Source organism: Acinonyx jubatus, chromosome A3, assembly GCF_027475565.1.
Source record: "Acinonyx jubatus isolate Ajub_Pintada_27869175 chromosome A3, VMU_Ajub_asm_v1.0, whole genome shotgun sequence".
Classification (NCBI taxonomy): domain Eukaryota; kingdom Metazoa; phylum Chordata; class Mammalia; order Carnivora; family Felidae; genus Acinonyx; species Acinonyx jubatus.
Window position 1 is genome coordinate 113,674,707 of NC_069388.1, and position 22,771 is coordinate 113,697,477.

The 22,771-nt window shown below is 48.2% G+C and overlaps 1 protein-coding gene across 1 annotated transcript in view; it reads right to left on the minus strand.

The window, feature by feature from the left end:
• LCLAT1 (lysocardiolipin acyltransferase 1) overlaps positions 1-17,729 on the minus strand; it is a 266,085-nt gene extending 248,356 nt beyond the window's left edge. Inside the window, exon 1 of the mRNA XM_053201048.1 lies at positions 17,580-17,729. The gene's annotated coding sequence lies outside the window, so the exon portion shown is untranslated. The remainder of the gene's footprint in view (positions 1-17,579) is intronic.
• Positions 17,730-22,771: the final 5,042 nt, after the last annotated feature.

A 22,771-nucleotide genomic window follows, 5' to 3' on the forward strand; every position in this document is an offset into this window, starting at 1 on the left:
GGCTCAACATACTTTGGTAGATGAATGAATGAGCGAATGACTTATGTATGTATGTATGTAGGTGTGTGTGTGTGTGTGTGTGGGCGGGGGGGACTTAGGGCATGAGTTTCTGGAATCCTGAGGAATAGGCTACTGAACTCTGCCAGCTGCCAGTTTCCCCCTGTCCCTGCTTTTGCTTTTCTCCCCAGTTCAGGAAATGGCAATGTCAGCAACACCCCCCAGGGCAGCACAGACAGCCCTGTGAGAGAAAGAGGGTTGTCACTCTCCTGTTCCTTTTTCTAGCCCAGCAGATGTTCTAGGACAGCCCTTCAGGGGCTGGTGCTGCATAGCCCATACTGAGCACTGAGACCAAAGAGGCTCTGACAGGGAGGTTTTGGGGGTCATGCTCTCTCCATGAAAACTGAGTGGGGCCTCTGCTCAACACTGGTGCTGTTGTGTATCTTCCTGCTTCCTCCCAAACAGCTCATCCCAGCTGGATCGTAAATAAGAGAACAATATAGCCACATATTTATAGTCTCTGTGAATCACTGGTGACTAATTTTTCCCATTTTGTAACCCCAAATAGTTTTCTCTTTAGGCTCCTAGTGAGGGCAAAAACCAGCCAATCATTTAGATGACAATGCACATTTTTATTAAAAATAAAAAATCCCTTTCTTAACATGGGACAGAAGGTTGGCAAATACAGATATTTAACCAATGACTGCTTCTCTTTCTGGAAAAGTGACATTTTTATCTGTACCCAGCTCAGGAGAATCAAGGAACTTTTTCAAGTGAATATTTAGATAACCAGGGCTTTCCAAGGCTCTATGATCTTCCTCTAGCACCCAGAGAAGATTTAGAAGTTAAAAAAAAAAAAACCCAGAGTGAAAGGTATCACTCCTATTTTTCCATTGTGTTTGTTGGCTGGGTCTCCTTAGCAAAGAAATGGTCTTCCAGTATTTTGGTTACATATCATTATGTTCCATTTAGTAAACCCAACTTACAAAGGAGGCAGGGACAGCCAGTTTCCAATGCCCCAGCGCCTCTGACATGTTCTTATTTAAAACTAATTGCTCCCTGTAAAATTTGGCCTCTTGAATTTTGTTTTTCCATGATCAGCATTCTTCAATGTCTCCTACCAAAAGGCTCTATCAGTCATGCATAGCTTAGATAATTTATTGCATTGCCTGTGAGGATTTATTTCTATGGTGTGTTTCTAGAAAACTCATTCAACTCCTAAATCAAACAATGGAAGGAAATGAGTGTTGGGGGGGAAGGATCTAGAGAGGCGATCTGGGGTAAGAGGAGAAAATATCTGAAGATGTTATTTAACCAGAAAACAAGATTGTCTGTATTCAGGATTTCTAAATTGCTGGGAAATCGATTGACAAAGGTGCTTGGCTTGGAGGTGGCCCATGTATGCATAGAGGTGACAGAAAATGTACTGAGAAGGCACAGCCAGCTAAGTGGTAGGGCCCAGACAGAAGAGGTTGGCTAGAAGAAGAAGAGTTGGGTGGTCCCTGGGATTCTGAAGGACAAACAGGGTGGGTTCTGGGGAGTCCTGCTGTCCTCCAGCCTGGCTGAGGTCCAATCATAGTGCAAGTCCCATGTCCTACCACCTGCCCCTAGTGACTCTGGCTGGTGCTGGCTGCCTCTTCTGAAGTCCCATTGCAAAGAATGTGCTTGTGAAATAATTTAAGCTGGCTGTCTGTAATAATTTGAGGCACACAATGTCATTTTGCCCTAGAGAGCTCAAACCTGCTCCTTTGGGTTTGAGTCGGTTTCTTGCTCCCAGAACCAAATGACTTTTCACCTCTGGATCTCTACCCAAGGCATGTTTTGACCGTGGAACCAGGCAGGCTTCAAGGAGCCAGGCTTTCCTGCCTGCCAACTGAGATTTGCCAGTGCTGATTTTACACATTCCTATTAGTTTTTAACGAGTATTTTGTTTTAGCTATAAAATCACAACTGCAGGGCCATAAATTTACAGATCATGTGATTGGAAGTGCATTCTTTCTTTTTCCAAGGGTGTCTATGTAGAGCTAAGTTCCTAATCTTTCATTTACCCCATCCTTGGTAATACTCCACAGGTATAAATTGAGCACTTACTGTGTGCAGAGCCCCATCCTAGATACTATAGATGGCATTAAAAAAAAAAAAAAAAAGAGTTGCAGTCTCCCCTCAGGATCTGAGGCTGAAAAGGAGTGAAGAAAGGAGTACTAAGTGATCAGCTCCATGAAGACACTCTCACCCACCCATTTCTGGTGCCCTCCTACCTCTGAGGGCCCCTCATTTTCCCCTCCCACATTACCCTCTGTGCTCCAATCATCAACTTCTCTCAGTGCGCAGAAGGTCATGTCCTCTCTCTCACTGGCCAGTGGTCATTCACACCTGCTGTTTCCTTGACTTAAAACACCAGTCTCCCCATAACTGTCACTTGCCCAGGAAACCTTCCTGACTAACTGTAGCCCTCACCACCCCTCTTCCCTGCCAAGTACTCTCCAGGTCACAGCATCTATCATACTCCATCATTGTTCCTTGTTTCATCATTTGTAACTCCTGCAAGCTCAGTGAGGGCAGGGCCTGTGTTTGTCTCATGTATCTGTACCTCTAGTGCCCAGCACAGTACCTGGCCCTTGTAGAAGGGACCCAGTAAGGATGTACTAAAAGAAGGAAGAAGGGCCTTCCCTCTCAATGTAGATGGAAGCCTTGTAGAAGCTCACTTCACGTTGTATCCTTTTTTTTTTTTTTTTTTTTTTTTTTTTTTTTTTTTTTTTTAAGTAGGCTCCATGCCTAGGGTGGAGCCCAATGCAGGGCTTAAACTCATGACCTGACATCAAGACCTGAGCTGAGATCAAGAGTCAGATGTTTAACCAATTGAGCCATATAGGCACCCTGGAACATTCCATTTTTATCTTACTGACTTTGAATTCAGGATGGTGACAACACACTTCCCCCTTCATACCCCATGACTTTGGGAGCCCAAGACAGGTCTTCCCTAAGCCTGAATGGGTTAAGGCAATGGGGATCTGACACCCCAGCCATTGGCTCAGGTACCTAGTGACCAACTCTCTATCAGAGTTTTCACAGAGATATTCATGAAAATACAGGCAAGCCCCTCATCCTTGTTCAAAAGTATCTTATTTTAGGCCTGTTAGGGCAGATATACAAGTCTTGTCTTCCTTTCTCCCAGCAAGTAGACAATGGCTGTTTAGCTGGCAGGAAATGGTGACTATAACCCAGGAGAAGTTGGCTCTGGTTGACTCTCATTTTTCTGCCATAGTCATTTGGGACATTTCAGCAATCTTTGGAATTTATATTCATACACACACACACACACACACACACACACACACACATTCTTTATAGTATTGGTTACAAAGGCCTGGACAGTAGGGGCATGTGACACTAGGGCAGGGGTTGGAGTCAAGGCTAAGAGTGGGGACAGCTAAGAGCCAAATTTTGAGCCAAGCTGGAGAGCACAAATAACGCCCACTTGGAAGGCCAGAGGTAGCACTTGATATCAGAATTGTAGATCCGAGAGTGGGAGTCTGGTGGAATGGGATCGATGTACAAGCAGGTTGAGAGTGAGGGGGTGGCCCTGGACAGCTGCCTGGAACACTGAGTGGTGGTTGGCAAGCTCGAAGGGTTGTGGTTCAGGGGTGGGTCAGGTTGGCTGCAATGGTTATGGGCAAGGTGTATAAAACAGGATGATGTTCATGCCCTCAACAAGCTTAATACATCATAAATAGAAGAGGTTTCGTGGGCATAAATAGTTCTCAGATGAGAGGGGCCAAGGGAGCCTCATCCTGGTTCCGAGGGTGCTTCCTGGGGGTGGTAGCATTTTAGAGGAGCCTTGGCGGTGGAGGTTAGATAAAGTTTATCTCATGTGGGTGAGGAGACAGAGGGGCACTTTAGTAGAGCTAAGCTGTGAATACAAGGCTACATTCCAGTTGGCTGGAAATTTGGTTGGAAGAGACTAAGGCCCTATTAAACCCTCTATATGCCAGACTCTGTACTAGAATTTATTTCTAGTTAAGTTTTTTTTTTTTAATTAAAAAAAAATTTTTTTTTACATTTATTTATTTTTGAGACAGAGAGAGACAGAGCATGAATGGGGGAGGGTCAGAGAGAGAGGGAGACAGAATCTGAAACAGGCTTCAGGCTCTGAGCTGTCAGCACAGAGCCCGATGCAGGGCTCGAACTCACAGACTGCGAGATCATGACCTGAGCCTAAGTCGGACGCCCAACCGACTGAGCCACCCAGGCGCCCCTTTTTAAAAATTTTTTAATGTTTATATATTCTTGAGAGAGAGACAGTATGAGTGGGGGGGGGGTGGTGAGAGAGAGGGAGACACTGAATATGAAGCAGGCTCCAGGCTCTGAGCTGTCAGCACAGAGCCCGACATGGGGCTCAAACTCACAAACTATGAGATCATGACCTGAACCAAAGTCAGACACTTAACCTACTGAGCCACCCAGGAGCCCCTCTAGTTAAGTTATTATTAAAATTGATTAGCTTATAGCTTAGAATTCTCAGTATAGCACAGGGAGATAGGAATGATTAACCCTATTTTAGAGATAAAGCAACTGAGGCTCAGAGAGGAGAGAAATTTGCCCCAAGGCCTGTGAGGTTACAGTCAGGAGAGAGTGAGGAGAAGAAGGGGGTGGGTCTCGAACAGCAAGACCTGAAAGTCCAGGGGAAGGCTTTTGATGATTTGACTTTTTTTTTGGGGGGGGGGGGACATCAGCAATTCCGTATGGTTGTCAAAGGCACTTCGGAGCCTAGGACCATCTCTGACCTGCTGCCCAGCCTTTGATATGTGAAGTGTTAATGCTGTGTGATTCTTTCCCACTTAGACAGTAAGAGGGTAGTTGTCTTACAGGAACTAGATGGCAAAGATACCAAGTGCTTGGAAGCCCAAGGTCTCAGTCCAAATATGAGGAAAGGTGAAAAGAAGATGTGATATTAAACATGTACCCCCTTGTTTTTGATGTTCCTCTCTACCTTCTACCCCCCCCACCCTCCCTCCCCAATCGACCCAGAGAAGAAGAGATTTTAAAGAGCTAGATGTGACCCCAAGGCTTTACAAGACAGGAGGCCTTGTCTTCGCCTGGAGCCTGGGGTGGCAGAAATGGCCGACCTCTGCTTTAAGTTCAGGCATCGCGAATACCTGTGTCTCACTTGCCTGGGAAGTCCAGGGAAGATGCTGAGCCTTGGGGGGTCCTCTTGGCCACCATGGTGTGCTCCAAAGACACAGAGTAGAAGAGGCAGAGTAGCAGGTCTAGGCAGGCAACACCCCTAACCCCATCCACCCACACACACACACACACTTCCCACCCCCTGCACACACTCGTTTCCCATGGCCCTTGCAGGGGGAGTGAGAATGAGCTTAGAGAGCATGACCACAGGGGAACCGCAGTCCTGAAAGGGGCCTGTGGCAGGCAAGCATGGTGCAGAGAGGATGTAGCAGCTTGGAGCAGCTGGCCAGGGGCCAGATAAAGCGAGTATACAGGCTTAGAGCGGGGGGTATCTTTGATGACCAGACAGAGACACATTACATCTCATTTGAACTTGGGACAGACTGAGCAGGAGACGTTGCCTCCCCCTCTGCACAGATGTGGCAGATCCCGAACTTAGCATCAACTTCAGGGAGGAATGAGAACAAAAGTCCCAAATTTAATAGCGCCAGGTCCTGAAATGAGTGACTTCAGTGACCGATTAACCTAGAAGCAACGATGCTGGTTTCTCTGCATCAGCCAGAATGGGGTTTGAGATAGAAAATAAATCCAATTACAGAAAAATAAAGAAAATGACATTGTATAGACCAGTCTTCTGACCGGGAGAACCAAAGCCTCTGTGTTTACTTCTTGCCTTCTTTACCCCTTCCCTTCTTTACCCCTTCCCCATCCTGCACCCCATCCCATCCACTTCAACATGCTGAACTGGGCCTCCTGTTTTACAGTACAGTGAGCCTGGTAAACAAACAAACAAACAACAACAACAAAACCCCAGGAATTTATAGCCTGAAAATAATGAAGCTAGAGGGGACCTTTGAAATGGTGTTGCCCATGGGTGCCTGGGTGGCTGAGTTGGTTAAGCATCCAATTCTTGGTTTCGGCTCAGGTCTTGATTTCGTGGCTTCATGCCCCACATTGGGCTCCTTGCTGATAGCGTGGAGCCTGCTTAGGATTCTCTCTCTCCCTCTCTCTGCCCCTCCCCTACTTGTGCAGTCTCTGTCTCTCTCAAAATAAATAAATAAACTTAAAAAAAAAAAAGAAAGAAATGGTGTTGTCCAACGCCTTCAGTTCACCAGGAAAAGACGTGCTTTGCGTAGGGTCTGAACACAGCTGAGAAAACTTGGTCCCTGAACTTCTCCCACCACTTTTGCCCATCCAGCTCCTGTTGCTACTGGTCACCCAGGTGAGGAAACCACACCTGGCCCCTCCTCGCCAAGCCCAGCCTTACCCCACAGCCATAGCTCCTTAGGTGCAAGCTGCCTATCCCCCAGCTGGATGGGCTTCCTAGCTGGATCCCCCTAGCTGGGTGGGTGATTTAGGGCAGATATCACCCTGACAGGGGAGGGGGCGTGAGGGGTGAGGGGAACTGTCTACCATGTAGCCTCATGGGTCACCCTCCTACAGACTGACCTCTTGGCCCCGGAACAAAGCAGTTCTCCAACACACCATGGATCATGCCTTCTGGGGGACAACATGACACATGCCAGAGATTCTTTCCAAGCCACAATTGCTCTGGAGCTGTGGCAGCAAGTCTGCCTGCTGGGGCCTGCGAGCTCCCTCCAGGCTGTGGGGAGGGCGGGGAAGTCTTAGACTTCACTGAGCTAGGAGTGCTGGCTGCCAGGAGACCACCCCGAACACCGAGAACCCAGGCGGACAAGCATTTGGGCCTCCCTGTCCTGAGGGTCGACTCTAAATCAATGCCAACCTTCTATGGAGGGAAAGCCCCAGTGTGGACCTGACTCTGACCACCCTGGGCTAGGACCTCTTGCTCACTATGCTCATTTAATCCTCACAGACCAGGAGACAGGCATTATTATCTCCTTTTCAGAGATGAGAAAAATGAAATTTGTAAAGGTTAAGTGGCTTGGTTGAGGTCACAAAGTTTTTAAGGAGAGGCTGTAGGATTAGAAGCCTAGTGTGTCCACTCATTGGATACTGTGGCCTTTTAAGCTAGATCCTTGTGTGGGGGGGCCTGGGTGGCTCAGTCAGTTAAGCAAACTCTTGATTTCAGCTTGGGTCATGATATCAAAGTTGTGAATTTGAGCCCCACGTTGGCCTCTGTGCTGGGCATGGAAACTGCTTGGGATTCTCTCTCTCTCTTTCTCTCTCTCTCTCTCTCTCTCTCTCAAAAAAAAAACTAGATCCTTGTGTAGAGAGGGAGAACAGCCCAGCCTTGCAGATTAGGGTTTGGGAGTCAGGGCCCTCACGCACGTGGCTTCACCTCTCACCAGCCACAGTCCCTGACCATGCACTTTTCTCCCGGGGAAGTGCAGTGACCAGCACTGCTTCTCAGGATCTCCCACACTCCCTTAGGGATATTGTAAGTTGTGGGCACAGCAGCTCTGTGTCAGGAGTGACACTCCAAGAAGGTTGATCACCCATGAGCAGGGCTTACTGGAATCAAACACACCTGCAACAAAGTCAGACTTCCCTAGGATAAAACACCAAGCACGATCATTATTGAAACTAGGGCCCAGGGCCCCTTCTCACCAAGGCTCAACCTTAGAAATTATGGAAATTCATCTCAAAATGTTGAACAGTTCCTGATATTGACTGTAGTGCTCTTTTACACACCTCGGCCAAATGTTTACTTTTTCTACCACCACTCGGTTGGGTCTTTAGTTATAATCTGCCATCAGGCATGACAGTTTTCCTTGGTGTCAGGACTAGCTTAACCCTCACTTTCCTTGTGCCACATGCACCCCGAGCTCCACACATGTTGAAAGTAGAGGCTGGTGCCTCTGCTGACAGCAGGGCCCTTGCCAACCCCTCCCATGATCCAGATACAGGGTTTCTGGTGTTCCCTCATAAGTTTCCAGATGATTCTAGTTTCTTCTGCACCCACATCTTCGCCCAGCGGCACGTGCCCTTGCATGCACACGTACACACTCATGCACACTAACATGTGCCTAAGCATACCCAGAAGGAGGAATCCTTGAAACACTGTCTGTTCCCCACCTCAAGCTTTGGGTGCTGGGTGGGCTCCAGGTGCAGGAACTTGGGCCCTGAGTCTGTGGAAGGTTGGAAAGTTCTCCTGAACTCTCCAGGCCTTCAGCTGCATCTATGCCTATTCCCTGAAGGGTTAAAGTGTCCCTTAGTGACTAAGTGGGGCCAGAGCCTGGCTCACACCCAGCACTGGGGGCATGACTCAGAGGGCAGTGGTGGTCCTCTGCTACGTCCTGTTGTGGAGGATGCTGTTCCCTGTCTCCAAGGATAGGCTCTCATACCCAGGCAGGCAGAGGAAGCAAGGAAGGGAGACGCCCATGGGGTTTATAGAAAAGTCTGGCTCCTGGCCTTTTCCTTGTGTGGTGGCTCCAAGGCTCCAGGAACCCCATGAGCTTGGAGAAGCCCTCCTGGTCAATGCCAGAGAGCAGAGGAAAGGTAATTTTGGCAAGTGCTAAAAATAGGCCTTGCGGTTATTTTAGACCTGTTTTGCTTCCATCGGAGGAGCAAATTTTGGATTCTGCTCAAACTTCCTGTCAATCCCACCAGTTTCTTCCTCCTCCATGCTCACTCCCCAGGCTGGTGGCATTCCAAGGGTTTGGACTATGACCCATGGTCATTTTACCCCAAGCTCTGTACACACATGGAAGCACGCACAGAGAATTGAAAAGTACATGAAGCATTATCTCCCTTTACTAGATATGATGTCCTCTATTTTCTAGCCTATCCTATTTCATTTTTAAAAACTCCTGGTTATGACCCGCAGATTAATTTCATGACTAGTGAGTAGCATCCACAGTTTGAAAAACATTTAAACAAGCTATCCTTCCTTTTTTCTTTTCTCTGATGCTATCGCTAGTCAGTTATGTGGCTTTGGGAAGATCACCTGAACTTTACAGAACCTTCGTGTTTTTTTCATCCAGGAAGAGAGGGTGAGTCAATCCTATGGATTCCCTGAAGCTGTGTGAATTTGTTGCATTCTTTCTTGAAAGGGAATCACCTGTGGCATTTCCCCGTCAGCCCAGTTTGGGATTAAAAGTGTCAAGTTCAAAGCAAAGGGAGTTTGGCATCTTTCCTCCACTGGTTCAGCTGTGGCTTTGTGGTGAAGAGTCAAGCTTTGGAGGTGGACAGATCAAACCCCAGCTCCTCATGTGTCAGCAGTATGGCTGCCTGAACCTCTCTGTGCCTCAATTTCTTCATCTGCAGACAAGGATGTTACTGTCTCATAGGGCTGTTTGGGGTTAAATATGACAACAACAGAAATTTATTTCTCCTCCTCCCCTCCCCTTCCTTTCCATTTCCTCCCCTTCCCTTCCCTTCCCTTTCTGCTCACATTTACTAAACTTCCTTATGGAGATACTTCATCCACACCACTTCCTTTAGTTAGAGCTCTGCAGGTTGTAGAGCTCTTTCCCCCACTGTCCCCTTGGTCCTCGCAGGCATGCCATGGAGTAGGTAGGCTGGGTAGGTATGTCGCCCATTTTATTGATTGGAAGAAGGCTACTAAAATGATTTGCTCGAGGTCACTCAGAGATTAGAGGCTGTAGGCTCAGGGCTTCTCATGCCTGATCAGTGGTTTGTCCTGCAAACCTGCTAATTTAATATAGCCTTGGGGAGAGCCCTTGGCCTAGAAAGGGCCAGAGTAGTGATTATACAGGTAACCAGATAGGATCACAGGTGTCTGACTTCACACACGGGTGTTAGTTATTTTTATGGACAGTTACCCAAAATCGCTTATGATAAGGATAGAAAAAGTTTTGACTCATGTTGACCTTTACTATAATTTCCAATCATCATATTTGTTCATTTAATTATTTTCACCTGTTTCCCTTTCCAAAATATACAATCCACCTGCATAAGGACCGTGTTTGCTTGGTCATTATTGTATCCCCAATACCTAGCACGGTGTCTGGCAAAATAAATATTTATTGCCTGAAAAATATTTGTTGAGTAAATGACTAAACAGGCCACCTGTGGAGAGACTGAGCAGGGAATCTCTATATTTACATGGCTTATTTGATATCTGTGCTCTTTGGCCTGGGCGATATTAATATTATGTCTTATACACACCAAGGGAGTGGAGAAATTAAAGTAATTGTGTGGGTAATTCAGAGAACAATGAACCACCCACTTTAACCTTGATTACCTGGTTATTTTAGACAGAAGTAGTTTAAAACCCAAAGAACTGAAATAGTTGCCTAATTTCTCCATTTCAATAGATTCTTGCAGTCCTAGCTGCAGACAGATGTGGAAAGGCTTCCTCATTAAGAGTGTGGCCCTAAACATAAGAGACTCTTTTTTTTAATGTTTATTTATTTTTGAGAGAGAGACAGAGTGTGAGCGGGCAATGGTTTAGAGAGAGAGACACACACAGACACAGAATCCCAAGCAGGCTCCAGGCTTGGAGCTGTCAGCACAGAGCCCAATGTGGGGCTCAAACTCATGGTTCATGAGTTCATGACCTGAGCTGAAGTTGGACGCTTAACTGACTGAGCCACCCAGGCGCCCCCCAAGAGACTCTTAAATACAGAGAACACACTGAGGGTTGCTGGAGGGGCTGTGGGTAGGGGGATGGGCTAAATGGGTAAGGGGCATTAAGGAAGACACTTGTTGGGATGAGCACTGGGTGTTACACATACAGGATAGATTACTATAATCTACTTCTGAAATCATTATTGCACTATATGCTAACTAACTTGGATGTAAATTGAAAGAAAGAAAGAGAAAGAGAAAGAAAAGGAAGGAAGGAAAGAAAGAGAAAGAAAGAAAAAGGAAAGAAAGAAAGAAAGAAAGAAAGAAAGAAAGAAAGAAAGAAAGAAAGAAAGAAAAGCAAGCACTACAGCAGACACACAACACACAGGCAGCACTCACACACAGGGGCGTGAAGGGGAACAGGAGTTTGAGAGAGAGACAGAGAGACAGGAAAGGGTATCTAAGAGGCTCGCTTTCCAGCAGGAGAAACTCTTTATGCCTGGCCTTCTGCAGAATTCTGTTTCCTCCCTCACCTGTGCACTGCTGGAGCCCAGGTAACCACTCCTTGACCTTGACAAACCAGACCAGCTCCAAGTTGGACCCTTACGGGCAGAAAGGACCGGGCTTAGAGACAGAGTTCTAAGGAGATACATTTTTCAACTCTGGATTTAAAAAAAGAACAGAAAAAATTCAAGCCTAAGCCAAGAAGTTTGGCTTTGTCATGTCAATAGTATTTAAAGATGTTATTTGGCTGGAGCTGGAAATTCTGCGAATGAAAAACAACTTGGCCCCACTCTTGTCTCCCTCTCCTCCCTCTCCCTGTTGGTTTCCAGCTGTCCTTAGCTCCCCCACTGAAGCCCCACCAGTGTTTCTTTTTAAATCATTTTTTTGATTTTGAGAGAGCGTGCGCATGAGTGAAGGAGGGGCAGAGAGAGGGAGAGAGAGAATCCCAACTGGGCTCTGAGCTCTCAGTGCAGAGCCCAACATGGGGCTCCATCTCATGAACCATGAGATCATGACGTGAGCTGAAACCAAGAGCCAGATGCTTAACCAGTTGAAAGCCACCCAGGTGCTCCCCCCAAATCACCAGTGCTTTTGATATTGCCCTGGCACCCATTTTCCTCTCTGCACTGCCTGCTTCTGTGGAACTGGGAGATCTCAGTTATCTACCAGTCTCCTGAGAAGAATGGCACCACAGGGGGAAGCAGAGTAGCTTCTTGGCATTTGAGGGAAGGTGAGGTGGAGGCCAGAGGAAGGAAGGAAGGAAGGAAGGAAGGAAGGAAGGAAGGAAGGAAGGAGAAGGCGGAGACATAGTTCTCACGGCCTGCTGTGTGCAAAGTCATCACTGGTATGTTGCTTTACAGGATAATGTATTTGAAGCTCAGACAACCCTGTGAGATGGGTATTGTAGGTAGGACCACCCCCACTTTACAGTCAAGAACACTGAAGCTCAGACGGGTTAAGTGATTTACCTAAGGTCACAGCGTTTAGTATGTGGCCACATCTTTCGGATTCCAAAACCCACGTTCCTTCCACCATGTACAAGGAAGTGATTGGCACAGAGTCAGGGAGCCATCTGAATATCCATCAAAATGTATTCAGCCTTCACTTGTTCTCTCCTGTCAGCTTTTGCCAACAATTTTCCCTCAGCCTTCCATCAACCCTCCAGCCATCTCTCAGGCTGAGTTCATCTCTTCCCTCCCTCTCAAAGCTTCCCTCACTCTCCCAAGCTAGAGTTAATCACCTTCTCTGTTGTGGTGGGTCTGTTGAGTAAGTCCCATGCTGGAGCATCTGTCTGTGTCTGCCTGATGGTATGGCTGCTGGGGCATGAGGGTGATGCTTAATGAGGCCAGGGCATTTTGATCCAGCCTGGCATCAGCTTGAGAAGACACAGGGAGGAGACAAAGTGTGGGGCACATGAGGCAAAGGAGAATTTTCTCCACTCCAAGGCAACAGACCCTGCCCTCCACTGGAGTTTGCTGTACTGGGGGTGGTGGTGGTGGTACTCACATCACATTCAGATTTCAGAAGGCCTTCTCCATCTTGCCGAGAAAGGGGGAATGCAAGAAACATTCAGGGGAGAATTGAGCTATAAGTTCTGAGCTCCTTCCCAAAGCAGAATATAGATCTGTTTCAGAAATGGTTGTTAGATGAATGAATGAATCACTTAATGATTCAATGTTGCTACTCTCAGGAGCCACACAGCTTGGTCCTGGGTCAAGGGGGCTGGGGGAAGATGACTGTAAATACCACTCCTGAGTCCCCCTGGTTTTATCCCAACCATGCAGGTGTACTGGCTGGGCACTGGCTGGTCTTCTGGGTTCTTCCCAGGCCTGAGCCTGGCATTTTGCTATCTCTTGGGTGCCTCTGGGGATGTGATAAAGCCAAGGCCCCACACCCCTGTCTCCCATCCTCCTCTTCTTTGCTGCATCGCTTGTGGTCCCACTCTCCACCTTGCCACTGGGATCATGCAGAGACCAGACAAGAGAGTGGCCCTGGGCCTCAGTCCTCTCAACCTAATGGCAGCAGCAGAGAGGCTCCCAAGCCTGGAGCACAAACCCATGGCTTCCCACAAACACCAGTTTATTCTAACTTGAACCCCAGGAACAAAATGTGCATGAGCAATGGTGCACAAATGTGGGTGGGCACATGTGTGCATGTCCAGGGTGGCTTCTCAGCCTCGGGATATCTAGTAGATACCAGGTTGTTCTTGGAGTTTGAAATTCAGTCCATCCGATCCCTTCACTGTATAGTTTATTTTGGTTAATAGGAGTCTTTATCTGAAAAGTGGGACATCAGAAATATGTGGGCAGACTTCATGACCACACAGGAGGAGAAATATCTGCTCATCGTGACCTCCTCCCCTCCACCACCACCCTGTGTTCTAGAACCTTCTCCCTATAGATAGCTCCTCTCCTTTCCTCACATGCTTTATTAGAAACAAAACAAGCATAAGATGCTCAATGTCATTCATCATCAGGGAAATACAAATCAAAACCACACTCAGATACCACCTCACGCCAGTCAGAGTGGCTAAAATGAACAAATCAGGAGACTATAGATGCTGGAAGGATGTGGAGAAATGGGAACCCTCTTGCACTGTTGGTGGGAATGCAAATTGGTGCAGCCACTCTGGAAAACAGTGTGGAGGTTCCTCACAAAATTAAAAATAGACCTACCCTATGACCCAGCAATAGCACTGCTAGGAATTTACCCAAGGGATACAGGAGTGCTGATGCATAGGGGCACTTGTACCCCAATGTTTATAGCAGCACTCTCAACAATAGCCAAATTATGGAAAGAGCCTAAATGTCCATCAACTGACAAATGGATAAAGAAGATGTGGTTTTTATATACAATGGAATACTACTTGGCAATGAGAAAGAATGAAATCTGGCCATTTGCAGCAACGTGGATGGAACTGGAGGGTATTATGCTGAGTGAAATAAGTCAGTCAGAGAAAGACAGATACTCTATGTTTTCACTCATATGTGGATCTTGAGAAACTTAACAGAAGACCATGGGGGAGGGGAAAGAAAAAAAAAAGTTAGGGAGGGAGGCAAACCATAAGAGACTCTTGGATACTGAGAACAAACTGAGGGTTGATGGGAGGTGGGGGAGAGGAGAAAGTGGGTGATGGGCATTGAGGAGGGCACCTGTTGGGATGAGCACTGGGTGTTGTATGGAGACCAATTTGACAATATATTCTAAAAAAAATCTAGGAGAGTATTTTGAAAGATAAAATTATATGCGTTATAGCAAATTATTTATAATATGAAGGACTGCCCCCCCACCGCCACCAAAAAAAAAAAAGAAACAAAATAAGCAGAAGACATTGTTGATGACACAGAGATTTTTTTCATTGTCTGGGACAACCCCCCCCCACCTGTCCTTCCCTGCCGTGCCAGCGTGTGGCTCAGCTACCACAGCAGGCCATACTCTCTGACACACCTTTGTACCTTTTGCTTCTTTTTTCTTGTAGCCTTGCAACAACCTTCTGATCATGGTATTATTATCCTACTTTGTGGGTGAGAAGACGAAGGCTCAGAGAAGTCCAGCGGGTTGTCTGCAGCACTCAGCCAGCACCCAGTAGGAGTGGGATGAGAACCTCTGTCTCCCGACCCACCCAAGTGTGTGCTCTCAACCAGCATTCTCTCTCAACCAGCAGACAACTCCGGGGCAAATGCAGGGTCTACATTTCCTCTGGGCCACAGAGCTGCCTGGGAGGAAGCCTGCTTCTCCCCCTCTGTCCACTCTCCACACTCCAGAAGCATTCAGCCTGAGCTGCTGAGTGTGGCAGGTGCTTATGAAATGGCTCTGACACCCCAGGAGCCCTCAGAGGGGCCAGCCTGTGGGTGTCTAGGGAATCCAGAGCCTCCACATGACCCCCCACCTCCGGAAGGGCTCCTTCTGCCCCAGGACCACTGGCTCCCCCTCAGTGAATGGCCCCAGAACCCTGACTCCCAGCTGTCAGCACCAGCAATCCTCACTTAGGAGCTAAGCCCTGGCACTTCCCAGGACTGCATGGGGCCAAGATTCCCTTCCAGAGAAATACTTCATCTGTCTTCCAGCCTGGGGCCTGTCCCCTGTCCAGTGTCTTCATAATTCAGATTCCTGTAACTACGAAGAGGCTGGCACCCATGAGCAGGACTCTTTCCAGCTGAGTTCTATGAGACAGGTGATGCCTTTTCCATGAATACCAGGCTCTCTACTCCCTTTGGGTCTTACAGGATTAGAAGGATCCCCCCCACACACCAAATTCTGGTGGCCTCTGATCCAACCCAGATACTCCAGGAGTCATCTGTGATGGAGCACTTGGCTTTCCATCCCTGAGGTAGGGTCAAAGACTTGGGGACAAGAGTCTGGAGCTGGACAGAAAGAGAACAAAGGAACGTTGGCACAAATGAAGGAGCTGGGGATCCTACACTTATGGGGGCGTCTCATTTTAGACAGGGTTACTCTCTCAAATCAGTGCACAAGGGAAGACCGTGCACAGTCACGATCCCCTTGATGCCTCCTTCTGAAGCTACCACCACGTTGGAGATCTGTCAGACTCTCATTAATGTTGCCAGCAGATGGGACTTTGGCTAAGCGTGCACCCAGGTGACTGCCCCTAAACCAACATGATGTGATTCCACGGTGCTCTGCTAAGCATTTCCACGCCTGGCTGTGTCTCATTGGGCACAGCAGCAGGCCCCAGGGTGAACAACACTGAGAAGCTGGGAGCCCACTCCAGAGGCTTGAACCCCTGGGCACCTAGGCTACCTTCACGTCACTTTTCGGGAAGTTGCTCATTTTGAGGTGTTCCCTGTTGCTGTCTCCTTCCGACATCACCTCTGGAGACAGCCAGGCTTGGGGCCACTTTCTGGTACAGAACACTCAGGATTCTCCAGCACAGCCATAGTTTTAGGGCCTCTTCCCTCCCCACCCCTCCTGCACTGAGAGGTGTCACTTGGTAAGGGGGTAATAAATCCTTATACACTAGAGGCTGGTGTGTTTTTGCTGTAGAGGCGCGAGGGGTAAAAGGTGTGAGTCTCCAGTGTGACTGTAGCTGACAGAGCTACAGGCACACACCTGGGTGTGAGGTGGAGAGAAAGGCGGTGGGGGAAGGGGGTGCTTTCGATGGTGGGACAAAGTAGGGCCAGAAGCTGATGAGGCCAGAAAGGCTTCCTCTGAAAGAGCCAAGGGCACCCCAGGGCTAAGGATGCTGTCCTTTAAAACAGCGAGGATCAGAGAGAGGGCACCAAATCGTGCCCAGGCTGCAATAATTAAAAAAGTCTTTCTTCAAATGACTGATGTTCCCTGAAAGTCCACAGGACGACACAGGTAACTGATGTTTTGCAAATACCTATCCAGGTTTCCCCCCGCTCTCTGAAAGTAGGGCCTTCCCACAGAACCTTTCTAAGTCTGGCGGAAAGCAAAGAAGAGATGACAGGTTCGTAAAAGCAAAAACCCTCTTCGAATTTCTTCAGGTTAGGAAAAATTTTTACAGGCCTTTGGTAAAAGTGAGGTGGCACATCATGAACTTTTGAAAAGCAGAGATCCTTATACCAGCATTTACAAATTCATTATTTACTGGGAAGCCTGGGTGGCTCAGTCAGTCAAGCACCCAACTTAGGCTCTGGCCTGATCTCAGGGTTTGTGAGTTCGAGCCCCACATTGGGCCCTCTGCTGTCAGAACAGAGCCTGCTTTGAATCCTCTATTCCCCTCTCTCTGTCCCTCGCCTGCTCACTCTCTATCTCTCAAAATAAATAAAGAAAAACTTTTAAAAAATTCATTATTTATTATAACAAAGGCAGTGCAGTGATTGTTATGAGAAAGCCAACAGCCCAAGAAACAGATGACCAAGAAAGTGAAAGTCCCCCATAAGCCCACTGTGCTGGAAATAAACACTGTTAACAGTTAGGGTATTTGTACCAGGTTTTAGTCAACCGATTACTTGTATAGCAAAGGCATGCGCAGGAGGGGAAGCACGTGTTTTAAGCTGCCTCTCAGCTGTCCCTACCTGGAGAGCACCTTGCCAGGGTTCTCAATGGCAAAGCACCTCTGTCCACCTGGTGGCACCACCTGCATTTCCTGGGAGGAGGGACCCAGCTCCGGGCTGCCTTCTAGTTCAGTAGGAGCCATCTCAGCCCCGCCTCCTCCCCCAGGCACCTCTCCCTGCCGACTGGTACCGCATCTGGGTCCTTTCCCAGGACTCCTTGGGGGCAGGCAACCCCTCCACGGCACCCCAAGTCCTGCCCTGTCCTCAGGGCTCAAGGATGGTCAGATTCTCAACCCCACTCTTGCTCATAAATGTCTCTGTCTGCTGTTCTTTAGTAGAAAGTGGGCTGGATTGGAGGTGAGGGCTGGGTGGGGAGAACACTGGAGTTCCTTGAACCCTCATGCCATCTAGAGCACTTAAATGTGTATAAGTTTTTCGCCATGAAGGTAAATGACTCACGGTTACGTGGCTCATTGGCTGGAGAGGTGGCGCTGAAAGCCAGTCCTAGCTGTTGGAGAATCTGGAGACTTCGCATGGGGTCCTCCCTGGTGTTATGGGGTGCACAGCCATGGGGAAGCTGCTTCACCTCCTTGGACCAACTGTCCCCATCTGTAAAGCAAGGAGGCCGGTGCTCAGCTGTGACAGTTCTTCAGAAGCACCTCAGAGGCTTTAACAGTCTGATGTGTGGGCTCCGCCTGGGGATTCTGACTGAATCCGTGTGGGCTGGGGTCTGAGTGTGTTGCCTTCTGTGGCTCCCCTGCAGCACCATGGGTCCTCGGGCTAGACTGCCCTTCACGGGTGTATGGGTATTGCTAACCCACATTTTATTCTCTCTCCCTGGCTCCCCAGACTCAAAGTACTCCTAAAAGGGTGTTAGACTCCAAAGGCTATGGGCTCACATCTCAGTTCTCTCACTTGGTGACCTCAGGCAGACTAGTTAACCTCTCTGTGCCTCGCCTTCTAGCCTGCAAAATGAGGAAGAAAATAGTGTGTGCCTCACAGGACCGTAGGGAGGATGAGATAATGTGTGCAAAGTGCCTCTCGGCAGGCCTGGCACTGTGGCTCAGTGGAATGACTTACTTCCATTCTCTCCGTAACTCTTAAGGTCTGAGGTCAAATGATCACCCTAAGTCTTGAATGTCCAAATAGACGGAAAGCAGGAAAAGGTCCCGAGGGAAGGCAGGAACACCTGGGGGAGATGAACCCATTCTTTAGCTGCTCAGGGAGTTGCTTCTGTGACCTTACTTGTCCCTGAGATGCCCAGACACAGGGCCTGCTGTGTAACCAGGATATGGGCTACCCAGCCACCCAACCTTTGGCAGAAGCTGGAAGAGTTGCATCTTCAAGATCCAAAGAAGTCCCTTAGCATCTGAGCTCCTCATCGTGGCAGTGGGCACCTCCTCGATGTCTGCCCCCCAGCAAAGCTCTCCTGGCCACCCCCTTCCCCCACACCCTGCCCTTTTTTTCTCCCAAGGGTTGAGATGTGACTCACTGTTTGTTGTGACTCTGCGGTTGAGCTTTCCAAGGTTTGTCTGGGGGGAGGCCTGGTTCTTTCTTCAGGACTCACCCTGTAAAATATCTCTGGACTCAGCTCTGCCTGTTGCAGAAGGATCTCTGCCTCGAGAGAGGGAGGGAGCCCCGGGCACTGGAACCAGACACACCTGCTCTCCCTCCTTTTGCTTTACCACTTGTCAGCTCTGTGATCTCAGGCTTGTGGTTTTGCCTCTCGAGAGGAGTTTGAACACGGGTTAGCTTGTTTGACTCCGTTCTCCTCCTGTTGTGTTTGATGATGGCGCACGGTGACTTTCTCATGACTGGGAAAAAGAGCTGAGGAGGCAAAGGGGTCAGGACTGGAGTTTAATTTCTGGGCCTCCCAGCCTGGGACCTTGGAAATAGCAGGGCAGACAGAGTCTGCAAGCCTGACTGCAGGCCCGGCCCAGTCACCAGCTGACTGCCACCTTGGGCAAATCAACAGCTTCTCTCCACCTCATTTACACAGCTGTGCTATAACGCAGTTAGTCTAAATCAGTCATTCCCAAAGTGAGCTAGTTGGTATACCAATTTTGCAAGCTGTTTCTCAAAAAAAAAAAAAAAAAAAAAAAGTCTCAAAGGTCAAATAAGTTTGAGGTATACTGTAAACTCCACTCCCCAATTAGCACATCGTAATATATATACATCAATCTGTTAAAGGTGCCGAGAGAACCAGTAACACAGAGGCCAGTTTGGTTTTATTCAACTCACTTTTTCCTAAACTCTTTTGACCATAAAATTTTTCAATCCTATTAACATCCTAGAGCACTGGTGATGGGAGAAAACCACATGAGAAATGATGGTTTAATCCAGAGCTGGGCTTCTCAAACTTGAAAGTTCATTCAAAATACCTTGTTGATCTGCTGATTCTAACTCAGCAGTTCTGGTGGGGCTAGAAGCCAGCAAGCTCCCAGGTGATACATACCACTGAGTGAGTCCCAGAGGGCAGATTCCCAAGGATTTTTCAGCTTCAATATTGGAAACAGTGCAGAAATGGAGACTCAGGGACCTAGGACTCATAGAGACCTAGGTTAGGGTCCTGGCCCGACCACTTCGTGGCAAGGTGACCTTGAACAAATCTCTCTACCAAACAGAGCATTCGTTTTCTCATCTGTGAAGTTTCAAATAGTATCATCCTCATAGGATTGTTTGATGATTAAATAAGTCTTCTCAAATAAAACATGTAGTGCCAGACCTAACCCATGATAGGAGCTCACTATACACTGGCCGTCGTTCATTAAATAGAGTCTGTGTGTCTGTCCTGCTCCCACTCGTAGGCTGCTACCACGTTCATTTGCAAGGCTGCTTGCTGCCCCCGGACTTCTTTCCTCCCAGCATGATGGAACTGCCATCTCTTTTTATGGAGCTTTACATGACCATTCTTCTCTTGCACATTCTAGTAACTTCTCCTGCTTCCAGGGCATCAGAGGAGCTGAGAGACAATGGTTCTCCTCTGGTGATCCTAGGCAGATTGTGCCAGCAGCCCTAGGGTTGGCACAACCCACATTTTTCCTGGCCCTGTTGCAAGGGGTCCTCATTGATGGGTGAAGCGTGATCTCACCACATTATCCATGGGCCCTGCTGACTGTCTGGAGTTTGTATGTCACACGCGGAGACTGCGGGAGTATAACCTTATCATACTCACCATGGTGTCCCTTATAAGTGCTTTTACAACTGAATCATATTCAAACCTTCCTATAAAATGTTCACGTGTGTCAGCAAGGCCTGTGTTTGGGCTCTATTAAGCTCTCTTCTTGTGTGTAGACAGTGGATTAAGACTACATCACCCTGGGGGGCGCCTGGGTGGCTCAGTCGGTTGAGCGTCTGACTTTGGCTCAGGTCGTGATCTCACGTCTCGTGAGTTCGAGCCCCGCGTCGGGCTCTGTGCTGACAGCTCGGAGCCTGGAGCCTGTTTCAGATTCTGTGTCTCCCTCTCTCTCTCTGACCCTCCCCCGTTCATGCTCTGTCTCTCTCAGTCTCAAAAGTAAATAAACGTTAAAAAAAAAAAAAAGACTACATCACCCTGGCTGCCCAGATCTTGCCCCATCTTGGAAGCTAAGGAAGGAAGAGGCAAGGAGGATCACCATTTTTGATTGCCTTTCAGTGTTTGGCTCTTGATGTATATCCTCATTTAAGCTTTGCAGCAACTCTGAATGGTTATGTTTTTATCAGGCTCAGAGAGGCTAAGTAATTTGCCCAGAGACACACAGCTAGTAAGTAGGGGAGCCTAGTAAGTAGGGGAGCTGAGATTAGAGCTCAGGATCATTTGATTTTATTTCCGCTATGCTTTTTCTGCTACCAGTCTTGATGGCAGAGGATGATAGCCTATAGCTTCCAAGTTTTACCTGTTATTGGAACACCTGGAAAGAAAATAAATCCTCTCTCAAGTTAAGTTATATATCTGGACCAATGTAACCATAGTGACAGTGCTGTACTATACAACCATGGAAGCTGCTGTTCTGAGCATGTGGGCAGAAGTAGGGACAGAGGAGAGAAGGTGAGTCCATGCCTAGGACAGGGTGACAGGCAAGATCCACTCTAGTGGGCCAGCTTATGAAATACCCTGTGTTAGGGACAGTAATGGAAAGGATGGCATTTCAAAGGCAGATGAGAAGGGAAACTTCAACTTGAGCAGATCCAGACACTGTGTGGGTCATCTTCCGAACCTGGCACAGGTCGGGACAGCCAGCTACTCTGCCTGCAGTGGCCTTGGTCTTCTCTGACAGTCTATCTCCTTGGAGGGTCCCAGGAGTGGGATAAATCACATCTTCATTCTCTACCTCTGGTTTAGACCTATGTCATCCCTCCGTCTGGTCACAGAGACTGGTGCGTGCAGAGGTGTGTTGAGTTGCCCACACACAGTTGCACACATCTGGGAGCTTCTGGACTTCCGGATCCCTGCACTGCGTCACATACTTTATTTCTATGCCCTTTCATTTTTCCAGTGATGGAAGGGTGAGTGAGCATATGACCTGTGTCACAGGCCCAGGTGAAAAACCGTTGAAACCAAGACTTTCTGGAATGTCCCTGGAGTTGCAGGGTAAACTAGATAAAGTGCAAGTTGTTTGTCAACCCTTCCTCCAGACTCCTGAAAATTGACTTGGAGAGCCTCTCTGACCTCTGCTGCCAATAGGTCCTCGAGAGGCACAAACACTATTCAAAGCTGACAGCTCCCAACCTGACAATTGTCCTCTACACCGTGCAAATGTGGTATGCCTAATTAATAACCTGGGATGCCCTGTCTGCTCCACACTCAAGGAGCTCAGAGCCTTTTTCTCGGTAACCACTGCCAGCTGATTTTTAATTATCTTTCGGACTGTCGCCTTTTGGAGCTTTGGAAAGGAAGTGCTCACCCCAGCTGGGCTGGGGCCAGGCCTGTTGGAGAACAATGTCCTCCTCCGAGTCCATTCTGTTTATCTCTCGGCTGGCATGCCAGCCCTCAGACTGTGCTCCTGCAAACCAAGAAGGAGAGAGAGTCTGGTGCCTTGTCGGCACTTCTGTAGGCTGCAGAGCTGACATGATTCAAGAAACCAACCTCTTTTTAAACTCTTAAAACTTTGCATCTGGGTAGGACTGCCTCACTGAACGAGGCAGCTGAAATCTTCTATTGTTTTCTTAAACCAACACCTTTTCGTTTTTTCTTTAATGCATTGCCTCAGTCAAGCCTTGCAACCATGCGAGGCAGCTACATTTGCTACCCCCATTTTACAGGAGAGGGGACTGAGCCTCAGAGAGGGTAAGCCCCCCTCTCCTGCCTGAGATTGCATAGTGGCAAGAAGAGAGTGCTGAGATTCAAACCCAGGCCACCAGGCTCCTGAGCCTACCCTTTTGCTATGACCTCTTCCTCCATCCTTGGAATTGGGCGTATGCTCAGTTCTGTGAACCTGGAAACGGGTATGAGGAAAACACCTCAAACACCAAGCATCTGGTTTATAACTTTGACCTACTCTATCCCAGCTACCTGTATGCACCTGCTGAATGCTGCTGAATAATGGAAGGGCTGTGTGGGGTCAAAGTGCCATATTCTCCCCACCGCAGTGAGGGTGAGGTCCAGGGACTCAGAAGACAGAGACAGATGTCTGTTTCCGGGAGGGGGTGGCTAAGCTCCTGGGATTACAGGT